We start from the raw sequence: 23877 nt of genomic DNA on the forward strand, positions 1-23877 counted from the left end.
GGCTTGAGTAGGTGGTTTTCCCCTCACAATGTAAGCAAAACCACCAGGAAGTTAGAACTGGGTAGAGCCCACTGCAGCTCACCAAAGCCACTGTAGCTCGACTGCTTCTCTGGAGTCCTCCTCTCTGGGCAGGGCATCTCTGAAAAAAAGGCAGCAGCCCCAGTCAGGGGCTTACAGATAAAACTCCCATCTCCCTCAGACAGATCACCTCGGGGAAGGGTGCTATAGGGTGGCTATGGGTGCAGCTTCAGCAGACTTAAATGTTCCTGCCTACTGGCTCTGAAGAGAGCAGCAGATCTCCCAGGACAGTGCTCAAGCTCTGCTAAGGGACAGACTGGCTCTTCAAGTGAGTCACTGACCCCAATGCCTCCTGACTGGGGAGACACCTCCCAGTAGTGGTCAACAGATACCTCACACAGGAGAGCTCTGGCTGGCATCTGGTGGGTGCCCCTCTGGGATGTAACCTCCAGAGGAAGGAACAGGCAGCATTTTTTTTTTTTTTTTTTTTGAGACGGAGTCTCGCTCTGTCGCCCAGGCTGGAGTGCAGTGGCGCCATCTCGGCTCACTGCAAGCTCCGCCTCCCGGGTTCACGCCATTCTCCTGCCTCAGCCTCCCGAGTAGCTGGGACTACAGGCGCCCACAACCGTGCCCGGCTAATTTTTTGTATTTTTAGTAGAGACGGGGTTTCACCGTGGTCTCGATCTCCTGACCTTGTGATCCGCCCGTCTCGGCCTCCCAAAGTGCTGGGATTACAGGCGTGAGCCACCGCGCCCGGCCCAGGCAGCATTTTTTGCTGTTCTGCAGCCTCCAATGGTGATACCCAGGCAAGCAGGGTCTGGAGTGGACCTTCAGCAAATTCCAGCAGACCTGCAGCAGAGGGACCTGACTGTTAGAAGGAAAACTAACAAACAGAAATGAATAGCATCAATATCAACAAAAAGGACGTCCACACAGAAACCCCATTTGAAGGTCACCAACATCAAAGACCAAAGGTAGATAAATCCATGAAGATGAGGAAAAATCAGCACAAAAAGGCTGACAATTCCAAAAACCAGAATGCCTTTTCTCTTCAAAAGAATCACAACTCCTTGCCAGCAAGGGAACAAAACTGGACAGAGAATGAGTTTGATGAATTGACAAAAGTGGGTTTCAGAAGGTGGGTAATAACAAACTCCTCCAAGCCAAAGGAGTATATTCTAACCCAATGCAAGAGAGCTAAAAACCTTGAAGAAAGGTTAGAGGAATTGCTACCTGAAATAACCAGTTTAGAGAAGAACATGAATGACCTGATGGAGCTGAAAAACACAGCACAAGAACTTTGTGAAACATACACAAGTATCAACAGCCAAATTGATCAAGTGGAAGAAAGGATATCAGAGATTGAAGATCAACTTAATGAAATAAAGTGTGAAGACAAGATTAGAGAAAAAAGAATGAAAGGGAACAAACAAAGCCTCCAAGAAATAGGGGACTATGTGAAAAGACCAAACCTACATTTGATTGATGCACCTGAAAGTGACAGGGAGAATGGAACCAAGTTGGAAAACACTTCAGGATATTATCCAAGAGAACTTCCCCAACCTAGCAAGACAGGCCAACATTCAAATTGAGGAAATACAGAGAACACCACAAAGATACTCCTCGAGAAGAGCAACCCCAAGACACATAATCGTTGATTCACTAAGGTTGAAATGAAGGAAAAAATGTTAAAAGCAGCTAGAGAGAAGGGTCGGGTTACCTACAAAGGGAAGCCCATCAGACTAACAGCAGATCTCTCTGCAGAAACCCTACAGGCCAGAAAAGAGTGGGGGCCAATATTCAACATTCTTAAAGAAAGGAATTTTCAACCCAGAATTTTGTATCCAGCCAAACTAAGCTTCATAAGTGAAGGAGAAATACAGTCCTTTACAGACAAGCAAATGCTGAGAGATTTTGTCACCACTAGGCCTGCCTTACAAGAGCTCCTGAAGGAAGCACTAAATATGGAAAGGAAAAATTGGTTCTAACTGCTGCAAAAACATACCAAATTGTGAAGACCATCAACAGTATGAAGAAACTAATGGGCATCAACTAATGAGCAAACTAACTGGCTAGCATCAAAATGACAGGATCAGATTTATATATAACAAAATCAACCTAAAAGTAAACAGGCTAAGTGCCACAGTTAAAAGACACAGACTGGCAAGTTGGATAAAGAGTCAAGACCCATCAGTGTGCTGTATTCAGGAGACTCATGTCACATGCAAAGACATGTGCTCAAAATAAAGGGACAGAGGAAGATTTACCAAGCAAATGGAAAGCAAAAAAAAAAAAAAAAAAAAAAAAAAAGGCAGGGGTTGCAATCCAAGTCTCTGATAGAACAGACTTTAAACCAATGAAGATCAAAAAAGACAAGATGGGCATTACATAATGGTAAAGGGATCAACGCAACAAGAAAAGTTAACTATCCTAAGTATATATGCACCCAATACAGGAGCACCCAGATTCATAAAGCAAGTTCTTAGAGACCTACAAAGAGACTTAGACTCCCACACAATAATAGTGAGAGACTTCAACACCCCACTGTCAATATTTGACAGATCAATAAGACAGAAAATTAACAAGAATATTCAGGACTTGAACTCAGCTCTGGATCAAACAGACCTAATAGACATCTACAGAACTCTCCACCCCAAATCAACAGAATAGACATTCTTCTTAGCACCACATCACACTTATTCTAAAATTGACCATATGATTGCAAGTAAAACACTCCTCAGCAAATGCAAAACAATGGAAATCATAACACAGTCTCTGAGACCTCAGTGCAATCAAATTAGAACTCAGGATTATGAAACTCACTCAAAACTGCACAACTGCATGGAAACTGAACAACCTGTTCCTGAATGAATACTGGGAAAATAATGAAATTAAGGCAGAAACAAAGAAGTTCTGTGAAACCAATGAGAACCAAGACACAACATACCCAAATCTCTGGGACACAGCTAAAGCAGAGTTTAGAGGGAAGTTTATAGCACTAAATGCCCACAGGAGAAAGAGAAAGGATGTAAAATGTAAAATTGACATCCTAACACCACAATTAAAAGAACTAGAGAAGCAAGAGCAAACTAATTCAAAAGCTAGTAGAAGACAAGAAATAACTAAGGTGAGAGCAGAACTGAAGGAGAGAGAAACACAAAAAACCCTTCAAAAAATCAATGAATCCAGGAGCTGGTGTTTTTGAAAAGATTAACAAAATAGATAGACCACTGGCAAGGCTAATAAAGAAGAAAAGAGAGAAGAATCAAATAGGCACAATCAAAAAATGCTAAAGGGGGTATCACCACTGATACCACAGAAATACCAACTACCGTCAGAGAATACTATAAACATCTCTGTGCCAATAATCTAGAAAATCTAGAAGAAATGGATAAATTCCTGGACACATACACCTTCCCAAGAGTAAACCAGGAAGAAGTCGAATCCCTGAATAGACCAATAACAAGTTCTGAAATTGAGACAGTAATTAATAGCCTACCAACCAAAAAAATCCCAGGAGCAGATGGATTCACAGCTGAATTCTGCCAGAGATACAAAGAGAAGCTGGTACCATTCCTTCTGAAACTATTCCATACAATAGAAAAAGAGAGAATCCTCCTTAACTCATTTTATAAGCCAAGCATCATCCTGATACCATAACCTGGCAGAGACACAACAAAAAAAGAAAATTTCAGCCAATATCCCTGATGAATATCAGTGTGAAAACCCTCAATAAAATACTGGCAAACCAAATCCAGCAGCACATCAAAAAGCTTATCCACCACAAACAAGTCGGCTTCATCCCTGTAATGCAAGGCTGGTTCAACAAATGCAAATCAATAAACATAATCCATCACATAAACAGAACCAATGAAAAAAAAAACCACATGATTATCTCAATAGATACAGAAAAGGCCATCAATGAAATTCAACACTGCTTCATGCTAAAAACTCTCAATAAGCTTCATATTGATGGAACATATCTCAAAATAATAAGAGCTATTTATGGCAGACCCACAGCCAATATCATACTGAATCAACAAAAGCTGGAAGCATTCCCTTTGAAAAGTGGCACAAGACAAGGATGTCCTCTCTCACCACTCCTATTCAGCATAGTATTGGAAGTTCTGTTCAGGGCAGTCAGAAAAGAGGAAGAAATAAAGCATATTCATATAGGAGGAGAAGAAGTTAAATTGTCTCTGTTCGCAGAGTACATGATTGTCTATTTAGAAAACCCCATTGTCTCAACCCAAAATCTCAAGCTGATAAGCAACTTCAGCAAAGTCTCAGGATATAAAATCAATGTGCAGAAATCACAAGTATTCCTGTACAACAATAATAGACAGAGAGCGAAATCATGAGTGAACTCCCATTCACAATTGCTACAAAGAGAATAAAATACCTAGGCATACAACATACAAGGGATGTGAAGGACATCTTCAAGGAGAACTACAAACTTCACTACTCAAGGAAATAAGAGAGGACACAAACAAATGGAAAAACTTTCCATGCTCGTGGATAGGAAGAATCAATCTTGTGAAAATGGCCATATCACCCAAAGTAATTTATAGATTCAATCCTATCCCTATTGAGCTACCATTGACTTTCTTTATAGAATTAGAAAAAAAACTACTTGCCGGGCGCGGTGGCTCACGCCTGTAATCCCAGCACTTTGGGAGGCCGAGGCGGGCGGATCACAAGGTCAGGAGATCGAGACCACGGTGAAACCCCGTCTCTACTAAAAATACAAAAAATTAGCCGGGCGCGGTTGTGGGCGCCTGTAGTCCCAGCTACTCGGGAGGCTGAGGCAGGAGAATGGCGTGAACCCGGGAGGCGGAGCTTGCAGTGAGCCGAGATCGCGCCACTGCACTCCAGCCTGGGCGACAGAGCCAGACTCCGTCTCAAAAAAAAAAAAAAAAAAAAAAAAAAAAAAAAAAAAAAAGAAAAAAAACTACTTTAAATTTCATATGGAACCAAAAAAAGCCCATATAGCCAACACAATCCTAAGCAAAAAGAACAAAGCTGGAGGCAGCACACTACCTGCCTTCAAACTATACTACAAGCCTACAGTAACCAAAACAGCATGGTATTGGTACCAAAACAGATATATTGACCAATGGAACAGAAGAGAGGCCTCAGAAATAATGCTACACATCTACAACCATCTGATCTTTGGCAAACCTGACAAAAACAAGCACTGGGCAAAGCATTCCCTATTTAATAAATGGTGTTGGGAAAACTGGCTAGCCATATGCAGAAAACTGAAGCTGGACCCCTTTCTTACACCTTATACAAAAATTAACTTAAGATGGATTAAAGACTTAACTGTAAGACCTAAAGCCATAAAAACCCTAGAAGAAAACCTAGGCAATACCATTCAGGACATAGGCATGGGCAAAGACTTCATGACTAAAACACCAAAAGCAATGGCAACAAAAGCCAAAATTGACAAATGGGATCTTATTAAACTAAAGAGCTTCTGCACAGCAAAGGAAACTATCTTCAGAGTGAACAAGCAGCCTACAGAATGGGAGAAAATTTTTGCAATCTATCCATCTGACAAAGGGCTAATGTCCAGAATCTACAAGGAACTTAAACAAATTTACAGGAAAAAAAAGCAAACGACTCCATCAAAAAGTGGGGGAAGGATATGAACAGACACTTCTTAAAAGAAGACATTTATGTGGCCAATAAGCATATGAACAAAAGCTCATCATCAGTGGTCATTAATGAAATGCAAATCAAAACCGCAATGAGATACCATCTCCTGGCAGTTAGAATGGCAATCATTAAAAAATCAGGAAACAACAGATGCTGGAGAGGATGTGGAGAAATAGGAATACTTTTACACTGTTGGTGGGAGTGTAAATTAGTTCAACCATTGTGGAAGACAGTGTGGTGATTCCTCAAGGATCTAGAACCGAAATAACATTTGACTCAGCAATCCCATTACTGGGTATATACCCAAAGTATAAATCATTCTACAATAAAGACACATGCACATGTATGTTTATTGCAGCAGTATTTATAATAGCAAAGACTTGGAACCCACCCAAATGCCCATCAATGATAGACTGGATAAAGAAAATGTGGCACATATACACTATGGAATACTATGCAGTCATAAAAAAGGATGAGTTCGTGTCCTTTGCAGGGACATGGATGAAGCTGGAAACCATCATTCTCAGCAAACTAACACAGGAACAGAAAACCAAACACTGCATGTTCTCACTCATAAGTGGGAATTGAACAATGAGAACACATGGACACAGGGAGGGGAACATCACACACCAGGGTCTGTCGGCGTGGGGGATTAGAGGAGGGATAGCGTTAGGAGAAATACTTAATGTAGATGATGGATTGATGGGTGCGGCAAACCACCATGGCATGTGTATACCTATGTAACAAACCTGCACATTCTGCGCATGTATCCCAATACTTAAAGTATAATAACTTTAAAAAATGGGGAAGACAAGCCTTTTTAGGAATGTTGCCATAATGACCATGTAGACTGATTTGAAATATAGTGTATCAACTTTGGGAGATCCTGTCTCTATAAAAAATTTAAAAATTACCTGGATGTGGTGATGTGAACCTGTGGTCCCAGCTGGTTGGGAGGCTGAAGTGGGAGGATTGTTTGAGCCTAGGAGGTTGAGACTGCAGTGAGCCTTGATCGTACCACTGCACTTCAGCCTGGTGACAGATCAAGACCTTGTCTTAAAAAAAAAAATAGCCTACATATACAACCAATTCAAAATATAGTGAATCTTGGCCGGGAGCTATGGTTCACACCTATAATCCCAACACTTTGGGAGGCTGAGATGAGAGGATCACTTGAGACCAGGATTTCAAGACCAGCCTAGGCAACATAGTGACACCCTGTTTCAAAAAATTAGGCAAGTGTGGTGGTGTGCACCTGTAGTCCTGGTTACTAGGGAGGCTGAGGTGGGTGGATCACTTGAGCCTGGGAGATTGAGGCTGCATTGAGCTATGATTGTACCATTTTACTCCAGCCTGAGTGATAGAGAGTCCTGTTCTCAAATAAGTAAATAAATAAAAAGAATGAAATAGAGTGAATTTCATTATGTAATGCGTCGGTTTTTAAAATTTAATGACATCTGATTCTGATTCTTTGAATACTTTCAGTGCTTAAGCTGCTGGGTTGGGGTTTTGGTTCTGTTTTCGTTCTTTTTTTTTTTTTTTTTTTTGAGATGGAGTCTCGCTCTGTCGTCCAGGCTGGAGTACAGTGGTGCGATCTTGGCTCACTGCAACCTCTGCAGGTTGAGTTTTTTCCCTCTTAGGTGTAATAGATCAAGGAGTCACCTTACATTCTTTATGTTTAAGGATTTCTGATTTTTGAAACCAGGTTGCCCAAGAAACATGTATAAGATTAAATATTTTGTAAAAGACTTCCCTTTATGTTTCAATAGCATTCTTCTTTAAAAGATCTATTTTTTTCCACAGTAAGACACCATGTTCTTTTACTATAAAATTGATCAAACAGGAATTGATTAAAACTTTAAAGAATTCTCGGCCGGGCGCGGTGGCTCAAGCCTGTAATCCCAGCACTTTGGGAGGCCGAGACGGGCGGATCACGAGGTCGGGAGATCGAGACCATCCTGGTTAACACGGTGAAACCCCGTCTCTACTAAAAAATACAAAAAACTAGCCGGGCGAGGTGGCGGGCGCCTGTAGTCCCAGCTACTCGGGAGGCTGAGGCAGGAGAATGGCGTGAACCCGGGAGGCGGAGCTTGCAGTGAGCTGAGATCCGGCCACTGCACCCCAGCCTGGGTGACAGCGCGAGACTCTGTCTCAAAAAAAAAAAAAAAAAAAAAAAGAATTCTCTTATTAAAAGTTTTGAAGGCCATAATTGAAATTGTACGTAACATTGAGAACAGGGGATATGCCAAAAAAAAAAAAAAAAAAAAAAAAAAAATCAGATAAGAGAGTATGTGAGACTTAAAACAGAAATAAATTCATTTAAGTTCAAAAGAAAGTGTGAGCCAGGCATAGTGGTACACACCTGTAGTTGAAGCTACTCTAGAGGCTGAGACAAGAGGATCACTTAAGGCCACAGGAGTTTGAGGCTTCGTTGCTCTATGATGACACCTATGAATAGCCACAGCACTCCAGCCTAGGCAACATAACGAGACACTGTCTCTTAAAAGAAGAAAGAAAGAAAAAAAATATGGAACACTGATATTTTAAAATTTTAAAAGAATTATTCTAAACTTACTTTAGTCATTTTGCATGCAGCACGTGTTTGCCATGGTGAAATGTGACTTCCGTCTCTAATTTATACTAATGAAAAAAGCAGTTTTCTCATTTGGGATTCTTTTGATGCTCATTATGATAAAATTTTCTATTTAAGTGTAGAAACAAATAAACCTTTTTCAATTTGAGAAATGAACATTTGTAATTTATGTTGACAGAATATATTTATTTTCTATAGAAAGATCTTTTAGCCTAAGGGGGAAAAATTTTAAATTCTAGACTAGTATTATCATAAGTCTATTGGTATCATTTGGAAGTGATTTACCTTCCTTTCATTATTGTAAACACTTAATACTTTATGGTACTTTTTACCAGAATGTGAGTCATCTACCCAAGTTCAAAGAGTTGAACCAACTTTTATAGAGTTGGATGGAAGTAGAAGAGGAAAGATTTAAAAGGTGATGAATGATGATTATAGCAAAGTAAAAGTTGATGGGAATGATGGTTGAAGCAGGTTCAGACAAGTAGGGAAAGGAAATCAAGAGGAGTGAAAATGTTATTGTGATAAGATTTAAAACTTTAATAAGCATATTTATCTGTGCATACACTTGAGTTGTCCCTTCTTCCTTATCTTTTTTTGAACTCTCTTGCTGCTTCCTCATCTCCAGCTCTTAGAATCGTATCACGTCTTTTCTATGGAGTCTTCTTAGTCTCATCAGTTCCTTTTCTGTACTTCCACAGTACTTAGTTTGCCTTTTAAGACATATTCATGCAATTCAATTAAGAATGAAAAGGCCATGTGTGGTGGCTCATGCATGTAATCCTAGCACTTTGGGAGGCCAAAGCGGGCAGACCTCTTGATGTCAGGAGTTCAAAACCAGCCTAGCCAGCATGGTGAAACTCTGTCTCTACTAAAAATACAAAAAAATCATCCAGATATGGTGGCTCACACCTGTAATCCCAGCTACTCAGAAGGCTAAGGCAGGAGAATCGCTTGAACCCGGGAGGCAGAGGTTGCAGTGACAGAGATCATGCCACTGCACTGCAGCCTGGGTGACAGAGCAAGACTCTGTCTCAAAAAAAAAAGAAAAAAATAATAATACAAAACAAAGAAATAATTGCAATACAAGATATAACAATAGCTATTAGTAACACATAAAGATGAGAGTCTACGAATTTAGTAAAGAGCTTCTTGAGGAGATGATGTGTAATGAAGGCTAGCCTTTACAGTTGAATACAAAATTTTAAGTTTCAGGTCTTGAAGGCTTGAGCCATTCCTGGTAATAATGTCCCATTAGTATAGTCATGCTGCCTTTCTCATCCCAAAACACAGAAAACTATTTGACTATTTTCTCCATTCTCTCAAGGATGCTACGTAACCTAGTCCTACTCTGAATTCCTAGAAGATGTTAATTCTTCACATATAATATGTGCCTTGTTGCATAAAGGCTGAATTTGGTCATAAAACCTTAACTGGGAAAGGCTAGGTGGGTTGTAGCTTTCAAAAATTTTTCACCCACTCTAGAAGCTGCAAAGTATAATGAAAGGACCAGTTTCACTAGGTGTTAAGTGACCTGGATTCTAATCCCAGTTACTAAAAATTAATGTGCATCTCCTGAGCCCCACCTGCTCAGGAGGCAGAGGTGGAAGGATCTCTTGAGCCCAGGAATTCCAGTCTAGCCTGGGCAATATAGAGAGACCTCAACTCTTAAAGGAAAAAATATTAACACGAGCTTGAGCAAATAATTTAGCTTCTCTGTTGTGTATTTGTAAAAGGAGAGTATTAAATTAGACCTATAGAATTCTTTTCAACCCTCAATTTTCTATCTAATTTAGTCTCCACACGAATTTTGAATGATAGAAAGAGCATATATTATTGTCTCAATTTTACAGATCAAGAAACTAAAATTCAGAGAAGTTGTGACTTGCTTAGGATTACAAAGTGATTATTGGTGGAGAACAATGAAGTCAAAACTAAAAGCTGGGTCCTCACAAGAAGTACCCAACCCAGTTCCTTATACATGTTTGTCTAATGAAAGAATACAACTCAGTGAGTGCATGCATAAAGGGATAGTAGAAATCACTGTGACCTAGAGATCCAGAATCCTTGATTTCTAAATTTTGACCTTACCTTGGGCAAACTGCCCTGAACTTTAAGATGGATATAATATGCCCTTTTGACCTTATGAAGAGTTTTCAGAATAAAATGAAATGAAAACAAATTTTGAATGTAAAACTCCAAAAAGATACTATTATAGATGAAATCACCTATACTATGTTAACTTTATAGAAATAAAGGTTATGTTGTGGGAAAACATGGAACAATAAGATTTATTTTGTTTTCTTCACCAAATAGAATGCCTGTGCTCTGTCAGATAAAGAAGTGATCATGTGATGCATTTGGTATGCCTTTTTTAGCACTTTTGCTATTGTACAGCCAATTTAAATCAAATAGACATAAGCTTTGCTTATAAAAACCACATATATTTCTAAGTTAGTTTGCTTAGTGGTTAACAAGTTGTATATTGCATTAGTCTTAATATCCTCTAATGTTGGAGCTAGCACTAGATCCTAGAAATTCATAATAAAAGTCCACCTTACCCCTGTTACAACTAGCCATTCATCTTCTTTGGTATATAGTTTAGCTCTCCTTCCAGTCACTCAAGTACAACTTAGGAAACTAAAACCATAGCTGATTATTGCTGGAGTGGGAACTCGAATCCTAGTTTCTTGACTTCTAGTCAGATTTTCTCATTGTAACAGGTAGCTTTCACCCCTTTTTTTCTTACTGATGTTGCGCTAGTTCATTCTTGCATTGCTATAAAGAAATACCTGAGACTGAGTAATTTATAAAGAAAAGAGTAGGGTTTAGTTGACTCACGGTTCTTCAGGCTGTACAGGAAGCATGGCACCAGCATCTCTTCGGCTTCTGGTGAGTCCTTAGGGAGCTTATATTCATGGCAGAAGTCGGAGGGGGAACAGGCATGTCACATGGTAGCAGTAGGAGCAAGAGGAAGGAGGAGGTCCCATACCCTTTTTAAACAAGCAGATCTCTTGTGAACTAACTGAGCGAGAGCTCAGTTATCACCAAGGGGATGGTGCTAAACTGTTCATGAGGGATCCACCCTCATGATGTAGTCACTTTCTACCAAACCTCACCTCCAGCATTGGGGATCACATTTCAACATGAGATTTGGGAGGGACAAACATTCAAACCATATCAGACATAAAATAGGAAACTTGGTCCATAGCTTAGGTAAATATTAAGCAAAGAACTTTGTTTTTAAATGTGTAAGCTATATAGACTTTTAAAAACACTAAATTCTAACATTATGATATAAATGTAAGATTAAGAGATTTTAGACATTTTCATCCTTTTGTACATTAAAATCGTATGATGGCCATCCTTCATTTTTAGCTTCATCTTTATTTATTTAAAAAGTTTGCATTTGTACATAATAATGTGCCAAGTTTTATACAAAAGCAGGAAATATCTCTGCTGCTTTCAAATAATTAGAACAGGGTTTTCTGTGAATAGCAAATTTAACACCTTCCAGCACAGATTATTATCAGAAATCCAAGTACTCTTCAGTTTAAGTAAATACTTATTGACTTGTACCTTTTACCTATTACTGAGGGGTAGAAGCTGAAAAGGATTGGTCTCTCAGGATGCTCCTGGATGCTAAATGCTTGTGGCTAGAAAGGTATTCTCTGATATACTTGAATTCTCTTGCTCCCAGTAGTGAAATTGTATGTATTAAAAGTTTAAGCATTGTTTACTCCCAGATTTATATTTGCTGGTTTTTCATATTGTTGTAATGTTATGAAATGTAAGTGCAAAAAAGGATTGTTTTAGTCAAACCAAGTTCAGTGCTTTGAAATGACTCAGAGGCATGTTGCAGAAAATATTGTAGAGTTAGATGTAGAAAAGATACGAGGGGGCAACATAAGAAACTAGAAAGGATTGGTAGGTGCAGTGACACATGCCTGTAGTCCCAGCTACCCGGTAGGCTGAGGTGGGAGGATCGCTGGAGTTCTGGGCTGTGTGCAGTTCTGCATCAATATGGTGACCTCCTGGGAGCAGGGGACGGCCAGGTTGCCTAAGGAGGGGCGAACCCGCCCAGGTCAGAAAGTAGAAGGATTGTGTCTCTAGATAGATTTGACTAAATAATTTTATTGCAAGAACAACATAAAGTGGAAAGAAAACATCAGTCCATCATATGAATTATATGAGTTATAACATTTACAGAATAGTTAAATGACAAATTTCTTTATAGAAACAAGTCTGTTAGAACAAACTAACAAAAAATAACAACCCATTCAAAAAAGTGGGAAATGTGTCTAAACAAGCATATCATTTTGTCCTTAACTTAAAAGTGGTTCTCAGTCAGTTTTAGGTATCCAAATTTAATATTTGTATTTTTTTTTTAAGTTTTGGCCTTCAAAATAAAAATGACTATACATTTGATTAGATTTCTTTCTTTTTTTTTCTTTTTATTATAAATGACTGATTTTTAAGGACTAGTGCTTTGAACATTAATGCAAGTATGCTTAAAACCAAAAACATATTTTGACTTTAGGTATTTATGTAGATAAATGTTTTGCTCTTAACCCAATTGGAATTCAACGAAAGAGAGTAGTCTGAATTCAACGAAAGAGACAAGCTCTTTAACAGATACTGATACTCAAAGGTAAAGAAGAATTATTGGTATGATTCTAAGCCACTAGCCATCTATTCTCAGAACAAAATTTCTGTGTTCACTTTTTTTTATTGGTTTTCTAGTGTGCTTGCTTTAATCAACTGTTTTCACACGTGTGGAAACTTTGAGGGTTTCCTGTCTATACTAGCAGATACAAGCACTACTCCAGAAAGGTTAGAAACCAAAGACCAAAGGACTGCTTCTACAAAAGGCTCCCTGTTAAAGCCCAGCCTTTTGTTGTTGTTTTAGTTAAACAGAAGTGGTCTATTTCAGCCTAACCAAAAAAGATTGCTGGATTTTTGCTCTGGCCATATAAATAGGAAATTAAGACAGGCATATTAAAATTTTTTCCTGCTTATGTTGTCTTCATTTCTGGGTTTATTGATATTTATTTTTTTATCCAGTAGGGAAATATTTATGAAGTGTAACTGTGTACCAGGTGCTTTTCTAGGTACTGGGAATATAGCAGTGAATAAAACAAAATCCCTGATCTTATATTTTATTTGGAGAAGACAATCACTAAATAAACAATTATACAACTGGTCATATGGTGATAAGTTCTCTGAAGAAAAATAATTTAGGAGGAAAAAGGGGGTGGGCTCTTACTGTTCTATATAGGGAGGTCAAAGAAGGCCTTGCTAATAAGGAATGAATCATGTGGCTGTCTCGGGGAATTAACCTTTAACTGATCAACATCTTTAAAAGGCCTTCCCTAATCTGTATTTCCAGCTCACCTCCCAGAAATTCACTCACCATGTTCATGTCCCCAAGATCTTTGGGGCAATTAGAAATTTCTAAACAGTGTTTTGACTTGGTAAGATTCTACATGGCTACTTCTGGTTCTTATTTTTCATGGCACCTCATAAAATAGGAATGTATGTTTTGTTTTGTTTTGGGCTACTTGCCAGCGTTCTGAAACTAAATACTTCTAAGAGAGTAGCTGTCTCTTATTAAAGAGCCTCAGGTCAACAGTTCCATTTCAGTCACATTCCACCCTGACTTCTCTCTTCTCGCCATTCAGTGATTAGGTTAATGTCTTTTACTCTTTGATGCTTTGGTTAGCATCCTGTTTATTTAAAGGTTACAAGAATATATGTTCTTTAAATGTTGAGAATTAAAAGAAATAATTTCTTCAATCATAATAACTTTGTATTTTATACTACAAATTGAAACATTGAAGTTTTAAAATTCTTCTTCAATGAGCCAGGCCTAGTGGCTCATGCCTGTAATCCTTGCACTTTGGGAGGCTGAGGTAGGAGGATCACTTGAGGCCAGTAGTTTGAGAATGGCCTGGGTAGCATAGTGAGAATCAATCTCCATCTTAAAAATAAATAAATAAATAAATATAAATAAAATTCTTCTTCAGTGAATCTGTTTTTTGATTCAGTCTTGATAATAAAAAGGGAGAAAAAATTTTTTAACAGATAGGTTATTTCAATATTGCTCTGTCAGCAATATCTGGAAATAGCATTAGTCATTTTGCTTCAGGTGCTTTTATCCAACAAGCCTAGGACTCCTAAGATTCCCTTCCCCATTAGGAAGCTCCTGGCAAGCAAGTGAAACCAGCAGAAGGGACCTAGCCACAAAAAACACCGTGGTCCAGGAAGTCTCTTTGACCCTACAGCCGAGACTCTTTCTCAACCCAGAAACATCAGGGCTGTAGAGGGACACTCTTCAGGGGTTTCCACTATATACCATTCCACCAGGCAGCCTGACCTGGTGAAAATGTGTAGGTCCATGTATCCACCACCGCAAGCAATTGCACCCACATCCCTCCAGCCTCTCTACCCCTGTCCCTAATACCTGGCCACTACTAATCTGCCCTTCATTTCTCAAATTTTGTTATTTCAAAAATGTTATATAAATGGAATCAAACAGGATTAGTTTTTTTCTCACTCAGTATAATTTTCTGGAGATCGGTCACGATATTGCATGTATCAATAGTTCATACCTTTTTATTGCTGACTAGTATTTTGTAGTATGAATGTACTACAGTTTCTTTGGTCAGACACATGTTGAAGAATATCAAGGCAGGTTCCAGTTTTTGGCTATCACAAATAAAGCTGCTATGAACATTTGCATTTTGTATGAATGTGGGTTTTCATTTCTCTGGGATAAATGCCTAATGAATAAAATTGCAGAGTTGTATGGTTATTGTGCATTTTCTTTGATCAAAGACTGCAAAAGTATTTTCCAGAATGGTTGAATCATTTTAAATTTCCGCCAGCAATATATGAGCGAGTGATCCACTTTCTCTGCATTCTTTCCATCATTTGGTGGTGTCTTTATTTTTTATTTTAGTCATTCTGTAGTGTAAGGATATCTCAGTGAGGTTATAATTTGCATTTCCCATCAGGATGATAGCTAATGATATTGATTAACCTTTCCCTGTTTATTTGTGACCTGTATTTCCTCTCTGGTGAAATTTCTCTTCATGTCTTTGCTCATTTTCTGATTGGATTGTTCGTTTTTTACCATTGAGTTTTGAGGGTTCTTTATATGTTCTCAGAACTGGTCTTTTTTAGTAGATATGTGGTTAGCAAATATTTTCTCTTGGCCTGTAGCTTCTTTCTTCATCTTCTTCACATCATCTTTCTCATCCAAAAGTTTTTAATTTTGATAAAGTCCAGTTTATCACTATTTCCTTTTATGGATTATACTTTTGGTGTCAAATCTAAGAACTCCAGATCCTGAAGATTTTCCCTTATACTTAAAAAATTATAGTTTCACATTTTAATTCCATGATCCATTTTAAGTTTATTTTTGTACAAGGTTTGAGATTTGGGTTGAGGTTCTTTTTAGGGGGTGCTGAGATAGGGCACCATGGATGTTCACTTGTTTCAGCACCATTTGTCTTAAAGGCTATCCTTTTTCTATTGATTTGTTTTTGTATCTTTGTCAAAAAAGGAACAACAAAAAAAGATAAGACAAATAGATGTAGAATTTAATCATATTAATAATTGCATTAAATGTCAGTGCTCTAAGCAGCCCAGTTAAAAGGCAGAGATTATCAGAGTGGATGAAAAACAAAACCCAACTCTATGCTATCCAAAAGAAATCTATTGTAAATATAAAAACACAAGTATGTTAAAAGGATGAATGAAAAGATTAGGTCCTGGATGGAACTGAGGTTAACTAGGGATAATTTTAAGATTTGTACTATGGGTGATTAGGTATTTGATAACACAATTAACTGAAGTAGGTATTGAAAGACCATCTCATAGCTGGTTGGTGATGAAGGTAATGAGTTCATGTTAATGTTTGAACCTATTATATTTGAGATGTTTGCCACATATTCATGTGGATATCTTTGGTTTCCAGTTGGAAATATGGAACTAGAACTTAAAAGCATAGTTTTAGTCAGAAATGTAGACTTAGGAATAATATAGATATAGTTAAAATCATGAGGCCAGGTGCTGTGGCTCACACTTATAATCTCAGCACTTTAGGAGGCCAAGGCAGGTGGATCACCTGAGGTCAGAAGTTCGAGACCAGCCTGGCCAACATGGCGAAAACCTATCTCTACTAAAAATGCAAAAATTAGCTGAGTATGGTGGCACATGCCTGTAATTCCAGCTACTTGGGAGGCTGAGGCAGGAGAATTGCTTGAACCCGGGAGACGGAGGTTGCAGTGAGCTGAGATTGCACCACTGCACTCCAGCCTGGGCAACAAGAGCAAGACTCTCTCTTAAAAAAAAAAAATGTCAGCCAGCATATGTGTTGGCAAGCGGATCTGCAGAAATACTAGTATTAAAGGACCAGCAAGGTAAAATGGAAAAGATCCTCAGAAAGGCCAAGGTCTGCCAAAATTCTTCTATTTTCTATTCTAGTTTCCTCTTGTGAGGCAAAATAGTCTTAGAATTTAGCTTAGGGTAGTACAAAAACATTTCCTGTAATGTAGTTCTAATAATATTCCTTAAAATACCCAGAAAACAATAGCAATTCCACCTTCCACTTCCTCTATTGTTAATTTTTCTACTAGCACTACAGGCTTGCACTTACTTCGATAATCAGAATCTCTTTTAGGAGCACCTTGACTTAATAGCCTTGGAGTTCTTTACTCTCTAGACAAGTTCAAGCTTGCCTTAGAAATGTATGTTAATTATGAAAAGTCATATAGAACAGACTTATAGCTTCTACTTTTTCTATCAGTATTATTTACCCGGTGGAATTTATACTAATCTTGCTGACAGAAAGAGCCTGGCTTCCTTCACAAGACTAGGTAGCAAAACAGAGTGAAGTGTTGTGTAGAGAGGAATTAGGCTGACAGTTACTTTGAGTAGATAAGTAGTAACATGGGACGAGTACCAGAGAAAACTACTGCCCAAGTCCTGGATAGAAACAATGCTATAGAAAAAAATATACATATTTTACTTTCAAAAGTTAAGTATTCCATGAAATCTTTTCTTCATAGTTAAAAAAGATCAATGACTATATTAATTATCTGTTAGAACAACTAACATTTATTATCTCACACAATTTCTGAAAGTCAGGAAACTGGGAGTGGCTTAACTGTATGGTTTTGACTCATGTTTCCTCATGAGAGATTCTTAAATTGTCAACCAAGCCTGCAACTGGTTTAAGGCTTCACTGGGATTGGAGAGTCTACCTCTAAGTTCACTCATGTGGTTGTTGGCAGGCCTTAGTTCTTTGCTGGCTGATGGCCAGGGGCTTCATTTTTTTTGCCACGTGAGCCTCTCCATAGCGCTACTCCATAGCAGCTCCCTGGCTCAATCCCAGTGGAAGAGATCCTAGAGAGGGAGAGAACCTAATATGGAAACTGCAGGTTTTTATAAATTCATCACAGAAGTGACATGCTATCATTTCTGCCGTATGTCATTGGCCCACAGACTAACCCTGGTACAGTTTAGGAATGGTCTACACAAGGGTATAAATACCCAGTGTCAGAGATTATTGGGGTGATGTTGGAGGCTGGCTGCCATAGTTGTGACTTAGTGTCAATTAGAAAACAAATCCTATCATCTGTTTTCTTGTTTGTGCTTCGCTATAGTTAATTTAACTCATGACATGGCTGCATCATATGTCAGTATTCTAGAAATATTTACCAAGTGTCCATTATATGCTTGGCACTGGAATTTAAAGAACTCTCTGAAAGTCCCATCCGAACCCTGGTAGTCACCTGCCTAAAATCCTTCAGTGAGTTTATATTTTGCTATTTCCTTGCTATGAAATCTGTATTTTAGCATTATGGAAAGAAAAATTTATGTCTCAAAGGCTTGTGTGTCAGGTGCCCTTCTAAGCACTTTACATTTATTATCTCATTTAATTGTCAAAACAGCCCTATAGTAAGTATTATTTTTCTTATCTTATAGATTAGCTACATGAAGTTTCCCTAGGGCCATATTATTTTTTTCTTCTGTCGCTTCTGAGTGCTCTATTCCTCTGCTTTTTACTTAAAATAATTTGTTCTTTCTTTAGGATTCAACTCAAGCATAACCTCTTCCAAGAAGTTTTCTCTAATACTCCTAATCTGAGTTAGTTGTCTCTTCTGATTTTCATGGCATCCTGTGCATTCTTTTATTGTGGTACTTAACACTTTGTATTGCTATTTTTTTATTTACTTATCTGGTTTTTTTTTTTTTATTAGACTGTAAACTATAGCATAAAACTTCAAAACAAGGGCTCTGAAATCAAACAGTTTGAAACTGTGTCCTGGATCCACCACTTACTCATGTGACTAGACAATTTACTCCTAGTTTACCTTTCTTCACTTACAAAATGGCATTTAAAAAATAGTAACTTCTTTCTAGAGTTTATTGTGAGAATGAAATAATATAAATAATGTGGTTGGTGCTATGCCTGGCATTCAATAAATGTTGTCTCTTAAACTCTTTGAGGGTAGAATTATTGACTGCTTATCACGTGCCATGTATCATACCAAACTTTTTGTGTAGGTTGTTTTATTTTCACAACAACTCTATATGGTGGGTACTACAGTGAATGTGTTATTTCTCTTAGCATCTCTAGATGAGTGGATCAGTGAATGAATGATAGATGGAATTGTGACCAGTGGAGCTAATTATAGGGGTAAACAGCAACCTAGAAACATGGTTAAAAGCATGACAATCGGCAAAGAAAGAGTGAAAGAGATGGTGAGCAAAGGAACGTGACTCCCGTACTAGTATAGCAGCTAACAGCACAAGTTGTAGAAACAGGTAGGCTTGGGTTTGAATCACTGCTCCATCACTTATCAGCCATATAATATGGGGCAAAATTTATAATTTCTATAAAATACAGGTTATCTACTTTATAGACATATTATGAAGATTAAATGAGGTAATATATATAAAATATTTTAAATAGAACCTAGCATATAGTAGATATTCAATAGATATTAACTAGTACTATTGTTAAATTAAGATAATCATGAAGACAGAATTTTGATAGTGAGAGAAATAAAATAGAATCATGAAGTATAAGGTAATGACTTTGATTCATTAATCGTAGTTATCAAAATCAGGCATGATAGAAAGATTCCTACTGTCAGTCTTCTTTATAGTGCAGTATCCTCACCAGTCCACACAATATTTTTGCCCACTGAGTCTGGGATAAAGTTAAAAATTAATCCTCATGAACTAAAGCTAATGAAATGTTTAGAATATTCTGCCTTCTTACCCTATCATCACTTTAGCCCAAATGCTAGGAAAAAGAGAAACAAAAGTTTTCTGTCAGCTATTGAATGTGTTATGATTTAGAGAATTTCTGAGATTCACAGCAGAGTCTGTACTTTTTACATTTGATAGACCTCAGACTTACCTGAGTTATTAGAATTCCAGAAAAAAGGCTTTGGGGAAGGGTTCAAGGCCTTTTTGAACCTAAGAAGACAAGAAATTGAATTGTTACAACAATGTTGCTATTTAAGAAAGAAGATTAAGTCATTTTTCAGAAATTTATATCAGAATTAGAAAAATGCAGAAATATAGTTTATACTTCTTAAGGAGGTGGTGGAGGAGATTAGGTATATACATGCATACATATATACATAGGTCTAAATATATTTTTATGTATATGAGAGAAGTATCAAGAATAGGGTAGGAAAGAGAATAGTAAGATTACATTAGAATCTGCTTAGGAGCTTTTCTAACATGTAGATATTCTCTCTTTTTGGGTATATCAAAATCCTAGGAGTAAACGGGAAACCTGGCATGTGTGTTTAATAAAGCTTCCTTGGGGACTCTGATATATGCTGCCTCCCAAATAAATTACAAGCCATGTCAGAAAGTAGGAGTTTACATTATAAAATATAACTGAAAACTAAAGTCTGATGTTCTAGAAAATATTAACTATTTTTCCTGAGATAGAAGTGGTTGACATTTGGGAGATAACTTTTGCTGTGTTCTGTGAGGCAAAGAGGAGGAAGGCTAGAGTTGATGAAGACATCTTTCTTTTATGTATGATTTTGTCTATGTTGGGCCCTGTTAATTTTCATTTACTTAGGTACAAATAGCTAATGCATCTTTTTTAACTTTAATGTTTGTTATTTATATGCATAGCCTGAATGGAAACATGATCCAAAGTTTAATTTTTTGGTTGAAATTTAGTATTTGGCTTCATATATATAAAGATTGGGGTAAGGCGATCTGCCTTGCCTTGCCTTGCCTTTCTTCCACTGTGTCAAAGAATTTATGATCAAGGGCCAGAGTCAATATTAATTATATGATTTTGTTTTAACCAAGAATAGCTTAGTTAAATTTAAAATTGTAGTTGTACTCATAGATAAAGGGTTTGCTTTGTTAAAGGGGAAAGAAGAGACATCTCTTATACTTGCTTAACTTTTCATTTAAGAAGTTAATGTATTCATAATAAACAGAAAATGAAAGGAGTTTAAAAAGCAAATTGAACACATAGTTATCAGAGAAAACAGTTTTAAAATTATGATTTTAAACTCTCATCTGTATTGCTAAGAAAAGAATGCCCTATATGGTAATAATTAAAAAGTGGGGAAGAAAAAAAGAATCCTGCAGACATTCTAAGGATGACCTAGACCATTGATAATCTAAGCTTGAAGTTAATCATTAGATTTTCTGAACCTTTATTACACTGGGTCTGTTCAGTCTGCTTTAACAAAATTCCATAGACTCGGTGGCTTATAAACAACAGAAATGTGTTTCTCACAGTTCTGGAAGCTGGGAAGTCCAAGATCAAGTTTCCAGCAGATCTGATATCTGGTGGAGGCCTGTTTCTTGGTTCCTCCATGGTGCCTTCTTACCATGTCCTCAGATGGTGGAAGGGACAATGCAGCTCTCTGGGGTCCCTTTTATAAGGGTACTAATCATCCTTTTCATAAGGGATGTGCTGAAACTAAATTGTGCCTGAAGACCCTTATGTTACCTTTACATGTCAAATTTCTATTGTATTTGGCCAACCTTTGATTTTAAGGCACTAGGGCAAGAATGACCAAGAGGTTTCCAAAGGTATAGGAATAGTAACATGTGCATATCAACAAAAATCATTTGGTAGGAACCCAATACCAACCAATAAGCCTACTCCTATTGTCTCAGACCTACTTCCATTTCAGAATTAGAAGCTTTAAGGATTATGAAATTCTGGGAACTTGGAGTAGGTCCACCTAGAAGTAGAAGCAGCAAAGCACAAAAAACCAGTAAAATTTTTTAATAGTGTTGCTTAATTTTTTAAGTGTTATTTACTGGAAAATAAAACTATACCATGTTTAATCACTAAGCAATTTTTAACAAAAAACTTTAGCCCTAGGAATAGGCTAAACATGACACAATTTGCTATCATAGAATAATATATATGGGTAAAGGGTGTACCAGTTAGATTCCCATCAGCAAAAACCGGGTGATTTTCATTCTGTGGTATAGAGGTGCTAGTTAAGAGGCAGGAATTATTTTAAAATGTCTTTAATTTTGATCATGTAATTATAGGATCTATTTATTCACTTGTTTTTAACTTATTCACAAATCTTAGTCATGAGCATTATTAATAGATAATTTGATGCCTTGTCACTTAGCAGTACAAGCATGTTTATTTCTGACTTTTAAACTCTAATTCACCCTTCTTGTGTTTTTCTATTCAGTCATAACCCTCTCCTTCAAAATTTGGTGAGGCATCTTTGACTTTTGTCATAATCAGACATGCTAGCTTCAAGAGCTTTCCTGTTCCTCTTTTAATGTCTGTTTCGCACATTTTATTAGTTCCTTTTACAGTATTAATTCTTCCTACAGTATGAATTTTTTTTTTTTTTTTTTGAGATGGAGTCTCGCTCTGTCGCCCAGGCTGGAGTGCAGTGACGCAGTCTCTGCTCACTGCAAGCTCTGCCTCCAGGGTTCATGCCATTCTCCAGCCTCAGCCTCCCTAGTAGCTGGGACTACAGGCACCCGCCACCATGCCTGGCTAATTTTTTGTATTTTTAGTAGAGATGGGGTTTCATCATGTTAGCCAGGATGGATACAGTACGAATTTTTATTCATTTTGCAAATATTCATCATAGATATTTTTGTCTTATTATTTCAGTTAGAACATGATTTTTTTTCTTTGGATTCAGAAGGTAACTTTCCTATTGCACTTAGGATAAATTCCACAAAAACTCTTTAACAAGGTTTTTTTTCCTGGCTATTAGAAAGCAGGAAGACCCTTGTTGAACTGAAGATAGTAATGATGGGAGAGGACTTTGACTTCTGTAACACCTCATTCAGATAAGTGGCTATTTTAGTTTAATTACATGAATTTTGTCATCTCCCTTGGAGCTGCCTCCCAGAGCTGGTATGTCAGATATCCTCAAGTAAACCTTGACTCAATTTTAGAAATCCTGGCTACTTTTTAGTTAGGAAGTCCTTTCTTTAAGCAATATTTTTAAATTAACGGAACAATCACAAAATATATTTTACATATTGCACTTTTCAAAATACTTTAAAGTACTTTTAAAAATACCCAACACCACAAAGTAACTTAGTTTAAAATAAAATAAAAATTTTTGAAATCAGACCTAATCAAATTTATATATCTCATATTTTCTTTCAAAATTTTGACTAACATATCAATTAATAAATCCACCTTGAAAGACATTTGAAGGTATAAATGTGTTTGTTCATGTGTATAAAATTGTGTCATTGATATAACATTACTATTCTTTAAAGATTTTTATGTTCTGAAAAATATCTCCTCTTAGTCTATAATTGAGCAAAAGGATTACTGTTTTGAAAGACTTAAAAAATACTTAGCTATTTTTTAGCTAAGGAAAAAGATTCCTTTTTCAGTAAATGGATAAAGCTGAAAAATAATAAATTAATAAAATGTTTTAAATAAAAAGTCATAAATATCTTAATACTTAATTCTAGGAAGCTTCTCTATTCATTTGCTTTTTTGTTTTTAAAAAGTTTAAAAGAGTTTTAGTTTTAATATTTATAAACTTCAAATGTTATTATTCCACACTCAGAAAATATTTTTAATGTATTCAGTCACAGTTTACTAAAATAGCTAAGTTTTCTGATCCATAAAATGAATAATAACACTTAATTTTAAGACTTCTTTGAAGATTAAATGAGGTAATACATTCGAATAAAACATTTTAAACTGAAAGTACTTTCATTCTTATGTAAGGAAACCATGAAAGTAAGAGACACATCATTCTATTTTGCCAGTGTATCTTAAATTAACTTGCTTTTATTGTCAGTTTAGTGTTCAGCGCACCAAGGGTACATTTCATACTAAGATTGTGCAAGTGAGAGTAAATGCCTCTTTAAATTTTCCATCTTAGGCACCTCCATTGCTTTTAGACCTGGCTATGTTTTATATTGCTTATATACATTTTTTTTTCTTTTAGAAAAAAGATAAGCTGAAAAACATTTTTGTTGATGACATACTATTGCTGAAATAAAAATAACCCAGAACATATTGGTGTGTAGGAAAAAACTCTCTCAAACTGTGTTTTTCTTCTGCTCTCATACCACCACAACAGTCG

General features: G+C 37.0%; 1 protein-coding gene and 1 long non-coding RNA gene across 6 annotated transcripts in view; one reads left to right on the forward strand and one right to left on the reverse strand.

Annotated features, from left to right (window-relative positions):
* Positions 1-23877, forward strand: part of RB1 (RB transcriptional corepressor 1) — a 175798-nt gene that overhangs the window by 119536 nt on the left and 32385 nt on the right.
* LOC114673415 (uncharacterized) overlaps positions 17552-23877 on the reverse strand; it is a 29964-nt gene continuing 23638 nt past the window's right edge. Inside the window, exons 2-3 of the long non-coding RNA XR_013407984.1 lie at positions 19710-19768; positions 17552-17683 (exon numbers count right to left, since the gene is read on the reverse strand). This is a non-coding gene — a long non-coding RNA (uncharacterized LOC114673415). The remainder of the gene's footprint in view (positions 17684-19709; positions 19769-23877) is intronic.

Source organism: Macaca mulatta, chromosome 17 (genome assembly GCF_049350105.2).
Source record: "Macaca mulatta isolate MMU2019108-1 chromosome 17, T2T-MMU8v2.0, whole genome shotgun sequence".
NCBI lineage: Eukaryota > Metazoa > Chordata > Mammalia > Primates > Cercopithecidae > Macaca > Macaca mulatta.